Source organism: Pararge aegeria, chromosome 7 (assembly GCF_905163445.1).
Source record: "Pararge aegeria chromosome 7, ilParAegt1.1, whole genome shotgun sequence".
In the NCBI taxonomy this organism is placed as follows: domain Eukaryota; kingdom Metazoa; phylum Arthropoda; class Insecta; order Lepidoptera; family Nymphalidae; genus Pararge; species Pararge aegeria.
Window position 1 is genome coordinate 15338962 of NC_053186.1, and position 11090 is coordinate 15350051.

The following is an 11090-nucleotide window of genomic DNA, read 5'->3' on the forward strand; positions in this document are numbered from 1 at the left end:
GCGCGTAGTATCGAAACGTAACCGTTAACCGTAGTGCGTGGTATCCAAACGCGTAACCGTTAATCGTAGCGTGTAGTAACAAACGGTTACGGTCATTTTAATGAACTGAAACTCCACTACTAGTTAGCCCTTGACTACAATAGCACTGGTGGTAAGTGATGATGGTCTGCGATGGTGGCGAGCTAATCTGTTAAGGGTATAGCAGTTATTTTATTACACCCATACCCTAATCGCTTTCTACGCGGCACGTCTTTGGTAACTAACCAGAGCAGAGAAAATATAGAAATTAAAAAGTCCAAAATTCCACCAGCCTGGGATCAAACCGAAGCTCTCTTTTATAAGATCACACCGCTCTTTTATGCGACGGAGGTCTAATATGGAACGTGCTAATGTGAACTCTTTAGATCCAAAGATTTAAACCGTTAGATGCTCCTTACTAGTCATAAAAAGTCTATGCTTTACGTTTTAGTCTATAACTTTCATATATGTTAAGGGATATGACTTGACAGCATTCATTAAATTATGTCATGTTGCAGTCTATTGTTAAGTACGTAGCATTATTTAAAAATTGATATTTAACCATTGGCGTTTACAGACCATTTAGTTTCAGCTTTACTTGAGTTAACATGAGTTTGAAAAGTTTATTCGAGTGGTAATAGTTTTCACGTTATTTATATCTTACTCTTACTTCGTGTTAATACAAATGTTTGACGCATATTTTAATGAGCGTCTAATGACATACAGTTATTATTTATCGATATCTCTCGAATTTGTATTAAAATTGAAATTTCCGACCGACCTTATTTCGCGTGAGAAACATAGCGTAAGATAATCTAACAGTTTATATCTTTCATCAGAATAGTACGCCAGTTAGTTTAATATGAATATAAGTGAATGATCTTAATAACTATGTAATAATACAATTTAAAAACCCAAATATAATAAAATATTATAACGACACTAAAATTTACACAGAGCTTTAATCATAATTAACAAAGGCGGATTGCTGACAAATCATAAAAGACTTCATTTAACTAAAATTAATTAATAGTCAATTTATGAGAAAAAAACGCCTTAATTGAACTAAACATACGCAACTAAATGTAAGTATCACGACTATTATCCACGTAAAATAAAAACCACTGTCAAAATCAAAATTAATTTGACTTTGAAATAATTTAGGTGTCCTGCGGTGACGGCATACAGTTCTCACCAAAGCTCGCGGGTGTCGTATGAGGCGACTAAGGAAATGTAACGGAGACCGGGCAGCAGCGTGCTCGTCTCGTGCATCGTCTGTGCTACTACTACCACCATCTGCTAAGATTTCCAACCGGTTTGCCTAGCGTGGTGATTATCGGAAAACCGTGGGAGAGGCCGTTACTCGAATGAGGCGTATAAAAAGTTGTGTTGTGTGTGTTAAGGAGTATGGCAGTCATGCCCCTAATCGGCTGTTACACGATATCGCACCAGAATACTTAATCGCTTAGCGGCACGTCTATGTCGGTAGGGTTGTAACTAGCCACGGCCAAAGCCTCCCACCAAATCAGACCAGCAAAAATCCAGAAATTTTAAATTCCCAAATTGGCCTGAGAATCAAACCCGGTACCTCCTACTTAAATTCATAGCCCTCACCGTTGCCCTCCCCTTTTCTCGCCAAGTGACTCTGAGCTTCCTTATTAGGACCGACCAGCAAGCGACTGTTCGGAGCCATAACTCTTAATCATATTTGACCTTTGACAGTGATTTTTTTAATCGTCTCCAGTAAAAAAAAATACTAAAACTAATAATTGAACGCAGGAAGTAACGCAAATCAATGTATAAAAAACATACCTTACATTACGATAATCTTAATATATATATATATTTTTTTTAATTTTATGCTTTATATAAAAATCTAAATACATCTTCATCATCAGCGTTATAATTGATCTATTTTGCGTTTCAAGAATATTTACAAGTAGGTACTTAAATCCCACACTATCATATCATCTTTGCTACTCTACTCTATACATTTTTATAAAATGTATTGCTTCATATTACAGCTATAATTGCCTTAGGTTTAAAATTTTATTTACATTAAAATTTCTCCTACCCTAGCCTAGTCTCACTTTTAAATGATTCTTTAATTATACCAATAGAAACTAATGGAATGTAAGTTTTACGCTATCGATCACCATTGAAATTTACAAAACTTATAGTATTATTTGTCTTTCTTCCAAATAAAATTACGTTATAATGAAATAATATTATTATATTATGAAAAAATCTTAATAAACTAAGCGAAAAATGTTATGCTATAACGATAATAAAAATAATTAAAACTTACTCTGACTCAATTTAAAAATGTATCCAAAGATAAAATGGCTCATTCTGACAATTTAGCATTTATGTGAATTCACTTCATACAGAATGGCTGTGGCTACGATGGAAGTGGACTTTGCTCGGTCATTGACATAACCAAGACATATTCGGACTTTGCGGGGTAGTAATTAGTTGCGGTCGAAGCCTGCGATCATACATTAGAATAAGTCTTGCATACTCGCAGTAGTATAATGGCTATAACGTTAAATTAAAATGGACCTTATTGGACAATGATAATGTCGCTAATCCTGCCAGCTCAACCCAGAGCGCTGCCTGAAGAAGTGTGAACGAATTTGATCTTTAACCCAACGCTGATAAATACCGTACCTTTAACCGACTTCCTTCAAACAGGCTCGGGCATAACTCAGCTATAATATACAGACGGAAAAGACATTTTTCATTCCAAGTGGTTCCATTTAAATTACAAGTAAGAAATATGAAGAGTTTCGGAGACAGACAACGAAAAAATTGTAGAAAATCAACCGCTGTTCTTTAAGGGGTTCTTCACTAATTAAGAAGTTAAGTTTTCCCGAAATGTCCCGAGCTGGAAATCGAACCCCAGGTCTTAATAGAGCCTAGTCCATTTGTAAGCAGCGAAAACCTATATTATAATAAATAGTATACATAATTTAAAACATACATAACTACACCACAAAATTAACTCAATATATCTGCAAGAGATCACTATCGGTAATAAGGCCTTACCTCTTAAGTTAGTTTTAAGTCGTACTTTAATTACCCTAATTAATTAGTATGTATAGAATGCTTTCATTTCTGGAAGTTACAATTCTTTTACCGCATGTAATAAACAATATAAATTAGAAAAAAAAAACCCACATTGTGTCATAGTGATATATGTGTCAGTATAATAACGCCATATTTGTATATGGCGTTAACAATACAACCTGTAAAAAAACTTCTTTTTTTTTGGTAAAATAATTACTTTAAACTGCTTAATGGGATGAAGTGAGTAAACGCCTGTTCGAGAAACACTACTAAAGTGAAGTGGTTTTTGATGCTTCAATATTAGTCGTCTACTAGGTTTCTGCATGTTCTTCATTTTGTGAACAAAATCATGATCAAGATCATGATGGCGTCAATTATAATTTGTCAATAGTTAAAATGTCATTTACGAAATGGTTGCATTGTACACAAAGAACTAAGCTCTTTAAGCTGTTTGTGTCTTAGAGATTCTTAAATAATATTATTGGAATAAGAATACTATTGGTTCAGGGCTGATTATTTTAGACATTATTCGAGAAACGGGATGGTGTCGTAGAATCAATAAAATGTCCATTTATTTACAATTTTATAATCTTACAAATTTATTATACGTACTTAAATTGTTTAAATAGACTTTTTGTTTCATTGTATTTATTATTTTTTCGTTTTATCTACAAACGTAGAGTAAGCACGTCGAATAAGCTTGCAGTAATTTATGTGTATTGCCACCAAAGAATTGTAATCTCCTATCCACACATGCCCGCCCCCATTAAAGTAGATAATAACGCAGTTTATTTTTTTTTTGCATTTTTTAATTTTTTTTGTAGAAAAATATATAATTTAATTACAGTTATTATTTGATTGAATAGTTCTCATTTTGAATCCTTATAATCTTCCTAATTTTCTGGAAGTTATACTTCTTTTACTATGTTTACCAGAGGGTTAATTAGTGCGCGCATTCTTAATGCAATTGCGAAAAAACGACGAAATTTATAGCATTACAATGCATAACATTCATTTTACTAATTTCATTAACTTTTTTCATGACCCGAAGAATTAGTTTGTTTGTTGGATAAAATATTCGCAGTTATGTTTAGTTAACACAAAAGAAGTTTAACTTCCTACGTACACATAAAAGTACACCAGAGGCATTTTTTTTTTTTTTTGCTTTTTTTTTTCTTTAGAAACTTATCTAATTTTTCGCCCACATATTTCTAATTAGGGTACTTGTCATTTTCTCCACGTTTTAAATTGGAAGTTATGCTTCTTTTACCGCAGTTTCCAGAGGGAAAAATTATTAGCGCTAGAATGAGAAGTACCTAAGACCTGATAAATTTGACCATCAATGTAGGTTCGCTTTACTAATTTCATTTACTTTTCAGTGATAAATAATAATATAAGTTCATTTTAATATATATTTTTTTTTATAGAACATAGTTCTGTTGTTTGTTTAACAAAATGTTTGAATTTTTATATAAGTTAAAGTAAAATTTTTTGCCCATTTTTTTTTTTTCGTTTGTATCAATTATTTTTGAAAAATATATAATTTTCTTTAGCTTAATTATTTCAGTGGTTAAGTGCATGCCATTTCTTTTATCGGAAGTTATGCTTCTTTTACCGCCTATTTCAATGATGATTCATTTAGCCATCAGTAATAAATAACAAGTCTTAGTTTAGGGACGTCACTGCTTGTAGTAATCAGTTAGCTACAAAAAAAAACTAAATGTATAAATGTTCTACTATGTTCTAATAAAAGTTATCCGCGGGATTTGAAAAACATAATTTATTACGCAGTTAGCTTCAAAGAAGTATAACTTCCTACGTGCCTTGTGCACGCTGTTTTATGTTTTTCAATTTTATTTTTTTTAGAAAAATATATAACTTTCTGTACATATATCATTTATTTAACTATGACTACGTCTCTTACATTTATATTTAAAGTATTGAACGTTTAAGTAAGGTTTCATTTCAACATAATAATACATTTTCCGTGTGCGTATCAGAGAACGTTAGACTTCTCGCTACTGGACAGCTTGTATTTTGAAACCATTGCTTATACACATAATACCTAAAACAGAAATAGTGGTAGTGGAGGGTAAACGTAATGAGAACCGTCTTTTATGAGTGGTAAGTCGAAAAACTGTTTATCTGTATCTCAATTCACCGAAATAGCACTATTGTAACATTTTTGAAGTGAAAAGTGTTTTGGACACCTTGAGGACTTTTTGGGTGACCAAAAATCATGGAACACGTTTCATAGTTACCGGACGCTTTCCATGAGCTAGAATATGTATGTTCTATTCTGTACATATATTATTAACTAATATTAGCACTACAAATAAGATGATTTACATGCGTTTTAATTAGAAGTTATGCTTCTTTCACCGCGTTCACCAGATGTTAAAATTAACACTATCAGTGATAAATATTAAAATAAGTTGATTAAAATAAATTATTTCCCTTTTTTTCAGAAGTTAGTGCAGTTGTTTGTTTAATAAAATGTTTGCATTTAGTTATTTGTAGCTCCACCAAAGTATAACTTCATACGTGTCTATTTACATAAAAATAAATTGCGGTTTATTTTTTTTTTCGTTTTTATCAATTATTTTAGAAAAATATATAATATTTTCTATAGCGCAATTATTTTAGCTGTAGCATGTTCGACACTTTTTTTACCGGAAGTTATGCTTCTTTACTGCCCTGTTTCAATAGTTGTATTTTGAAACCATTAGTAACATAATTCCTACACCAAAAATAGTGGTAGTGGAGGGTAAACGTAATGAGAATTGTCTTATATGAGTGGTAAGTCGAAAAACTGTCCATCTGTAAGCAGCAAATTGCAACTCAATTCACCACAATAGCACTAGTGTAACATTTTGAAGTGATAAGTGTTTTCACTTCAAAACGCCTTCAGCACTTTTTTGGTGACCAAAACATCATGGAACACGCTTCATCGTCACCGGACGCTTTCCATGAGCTATGTATATAATGTTTATATACAGGGTTAAATAAAAATACAAGAAAGTCTTGGTCGGTAGTTTTTTACATTAAAACTAATAACTTTTATTTTAAGACTTATTGTTTAAGTCGATGTTTTGTGAAATATTAAATATATTAGATCCATACTTTACTTGTTACTACTCAGTAATGTAACATCAGTAATAGCGCGCGAACCACGACTCGCACACTCGAAAGCTGTTTAGTTTGCACAGTGTACTAAAATATCATGTTTTTTTTTGTATGAAATAAACTACTACGGAATAATGAAAAGTCGTATAACAAAAGTTGTAAGTTTTAATCATAGGAACTACAAGGCTTACCTTGTTATGAAGTTTTGTAGAAAAATATGTTTTTTTATTTACATATTATATTGTAGCTAGCCACTTCCTTTTAATTGGTTTGCTTGTTTTTATACCTCTGTTACCAAAAATTTTTAGTAGGGGCCTCCTGTTCAAGAAGTGCGTCCCGATGATTTTGACCATTGAAAATACTCGTAATTATGTGAGTTCATTTAACGAATTTCTTTTTTTTTATATTCAGAAGTCCTAGTTTTTTTTTTAATAAATTGTTCGCATTTACTTATCTCCGCTCCGCCAAAGTATAACTTCCGACGTGCCAATTTACAAAAAAGTAAACATGCGGTTTAATTTTTTTTGTTTTTATCAATTATTTAAAAAAAAAATATTATTTATCATAGTATCCTGCCAATAGTACTTAAGGGAAGCAGTATAAGACATTTCTTTTATCGGAAGTTATGCTTCTTTTACCGCCTGTTTCAATGATGATTAATTTGGTCATCAGTAATAAATAACAAGACCTAGTTTATGGACGTAACTGCTTAACATATCGCACCAAATCGTTCGTCGGATTTAATATCTTAAAAAAACCTAAAACCCAATTTCAATTCATTTATATTTTTTAATCAGTTAGCTATTAAAGCCCGTATTTCAAAATATATGTATAAATATTTTATGCAATATTAGATATAATAATCTTAATAAAAAAATATATAACGCAGTTAGCTTCAAAGAAATATAACTTCCTACGTGCCTTGTGCACGCTGTTTTATGTTTTTTCATTTTCATACTTTTTTTAGAAAAATATATAACTTTCTGTACATACATTATTTATTTAACTATGACTACGTTTATTACATTTCTATTTAAAGTATTGATCGTTTGGGTGGGTTTTCATTTCAACATAGTAATACATTTTCCGTGTTCGTATCAGAGAACGTTAGACTTCTCGCTACTGGACAGCTTGTATTTTGAAATCATTGGTTACATACGAGTACATAATACCTACACCAGACATAGTGGTAGTGGAGGGTAAATGTAATGAGAACCGTCTTATATGAGTGGTAAGTCGAAAAACTGTCCATCTGTATCTCAATTAACCGACATAGCACTATTGTAACATTTTTGAAGTGAAAAGCCTAGAGCACTTTTTGGTTTTGGGTTCTACACGGCATCGTACCGGAACGCTAAATCGCTTGGCGGCACTTCTCTGTGGATTTTTGATGGACACGTAGTCATACACAGAAATGGTGCTTGTTGCATCTACCCTTTACAAACGAAAGTAACGCGGGGTTTATGAGCATGAGGCCAGTCATACCATGCCATGAGGATGATGCCAGTCATGCCATGAGGATGCAGTTCTTTGTCCGTCCTTAAATTTAACACACGTTTTAGTAACGCATTGATCCATCTTGTTTATCGTACGGCCTTATTCATTAACTTCATATTAGTTTGACTAATTATCGCTTTTGAAACCCAGTTACTCTGGTTAGTATACGATATTAAGGAAAGTTGGCAGAGTACAGTTTATTTTTTTTACTCAGGTGTCAGTGACAGCGACCAGACTGATTTCTTCAACCAGAGCGCCAAGTGTGAGATTTGGTAACTACGTTTACTTATTCGAACGCGTGAAAGGTCGAATAAGTAAATGGTATCAAAAGTACACACTCTAGAGACAGTACGGTTTCCCAGTAATGTCGACAGATGGCGTTTTTTCGATACCATCTAAATGTTAATTAACTATCAAGCGATCGAATAAGTTAACGTTAGTAGAAAATCTGACACTTGGCACTCTGATCTCCGAGCCGCGAATGAAACGTAACGGCCAAACTAACCTCAAAGTCGTACAACTGTCCAGTTTACATTCAAGATACAACTCAGCATTATCGCCCATTATATAATAGTAATTTTATTTTAACTTGATCAAGCTTTTATTGTGTCAATCTTCAAGCTAATCAAGCTTAGTTTTCACAACTATATTACTTATAGTGTTATTATTCTTTTACCACACTTAACTTAACGTATTGGCTAAGATGGAAGGTAGTGATACAACGCTGTTTTTACAAGGTTACATAAAAAACACCAGAAAGCCCTTGGCTCGTATTATTGTTTCTGTCATATCATCAAAACTAACAACTTTTGTTCTAAGACCTTTCAAAATTCAGCATTAATTATTTCATACAAAAAAAAGCATGTCATTTCCCTAAAGTCACGTTACACTGTGAAGGCAGATGCATGTCTCTGTTGTCAAACCGCTGCATGCACGCAAGATAGAGTGGTTCGCCCACTTACCGACGTTACATTACACAGTTGTAACAAGTAGAGTATTTTTGTAAAATATTGAATATTAAATAATTAAAAAAATGCTGTAGATCAAAAGTTGTTAGTTTAATAACAGGCAGCGAGGTTTTTTGGGATTATTTATTTAACCCTGTATAAACATTGTTATGTACATACAAAATCCTACTTCAACCTAAAGAATAGCCTATTATTAATAAAAAACGATGAAGATAGATTGTTATAACAGGACGTACTTAGTTATAAGTGGCTATATGAGATGGTGACCCGAGAGCCATACAACTCTAGGGTCAGGCTTATAGATGCGTTCGGAACACTTGTAGAAGCAGACGTTACTTTGGGATATTCCATGATAAACAATGAAAATAAAGTTTAATATGCTTTAAAGGAGATGTTGACTACAATAACTTTCAGTATTGGTAGAGTTTTTCTGCCAAGCAGCATTGTTGCAATGTTGTGTTCCGCTCTGAAAGGCTCGGTTGCCGGTTTAAAGGCTCTTGGGACTTTAAACTTACGCCTTTGGTTGATGGACACAAGGCGGTACATTGCAGTACATTGTTTCTTGCTTCTTGCAAGTGTCTGTTGGATAAAGGCGACGGTTTAAATCTACCCGCGGGTGATCCATCGCTTGTTCCGTCAATTATAACTATAAAAAATATGAATGCTTAGTCAACATCTCCTGAAAACTCAGAGAAACGTGCGTAGAAAGAACAATGCGGAGTATATAGAGTTTTTAATTTAGCGAATGCGAGATATTAGATAACTAGAATGGGATAATCCTACGCATCCAAATAAAATAAATCTTTGACTTCGACTCAATATATATCGTTCAGAAAATAATGACACCAGAAGAAAACCACATTTTGAAAATCTGATTACGCTGATTTTAATCGAATACTTTCGTCTTTAATTTCAATAATTATTATTGTATTATAATATTTATTTGCACATTGAATTAAACGTATTTATGTAAGCTAAACACTTACCTGCCCGTTTTTTTCTTCCTTGTTCTCTTATACTTCTTTAGCTTAAGAGCTAAGCTGTTGGCAGTGCAGTCCTCTCCAACCTTCCTTCTCTATTTATAAGTCCCTAAATAAGGCTACTTGATGCTTTCAGTAAAACTAAACCATAATATAAAAAATTGATATCCGTAAATCTATTACCGCATCTATGACGCGCAATCATTTGTAGGCCGTAAATTGTGTTTAAAAATGGAAATAAAATTAGATCAATTTTAAAATTTTTGCTAGCTTTGATATGTCGTTATCCAAGTAACAAAATGTAATCACAACTGGTGACTTAAAAAAAAAAATCATATATACATAAAAAATAGTATAAAACCCGTAAGACGATATAAAATCTAACTTAATTGATCCTGAGTTAAGCCATCAAAAACCAAGTTAATTGAATTAAATTCATAAATATGTTTTAATTGGGATATGAAAAAACTATTGAAACTTTTATGGCTTATCTCAAAACCTATATTTCCTTTCTACCTGTTAACGTATCCCTTAAAATTTTGATTGTTTTAGTGAATAACAAACGCAAAACTATGTTATTATCGGTAAATATTATAAATATATACTCCATTATATTATCAAAAATAATTGGATTACGATTTTTTTCCACTCACGCCTGGACACGCACATTCATACATTAATAAAGTACGGAAAATAGTTTTATTAAGGTGTAGAAGGTAGCTTACAATTTTTTTTTCTTATCAAAACGGCAAAATCGTGGCAGCTTAAGGTCCTGACAAAATGTATTCAAACATGGCTTAAACTATGAACACGTGGATGTTAATACAAATGGTTTCTTGAACTTTATGGAATTGTAAATCACATGGTCATAGGTTAAAAAATATATTATCTCAAAGGAGTATGTACTAATTCCTTTTTAAATCCCTCCAAGTGCGTTTTAAAGGTCAATACATTAAATATAGAAAAAAAACATCCTGGCTGAATGCTCTTGTCATTGTTCTCCTGTCATTCTCATATCAGTGTTCTTTTTAACATTTATTCAAAAATAGGAATTGAAACTATGTTTTTGCGATGCATTATAGGTATTATTAGGGTCTTATAAGTCTTATACTATTTTGTCAGGACCATATATTAGTTGCCAACAGAGCATATCTAATGCTCTCTTATAACTTCGCGTTATTTTTGGTGTCTGCAATAATAGTCCAAGTGCTATAAAACTAGCACTGTTACTTTTATTATAAAAAACTGAACATTTCCCTCGATTAGGGCGCATTTCCATTGGTGGATAATTTTGATGTCGAGTACCGTGTGATAGAGGCCAATGAAAATCTCCAGTTGCCCATACTAACGGCCAATGGGAATGCGCCATTAATTGGAGGGCATTTATCACAGATTGTTGTCTATTGATTTAAAATAGAATTTAGATGTTATT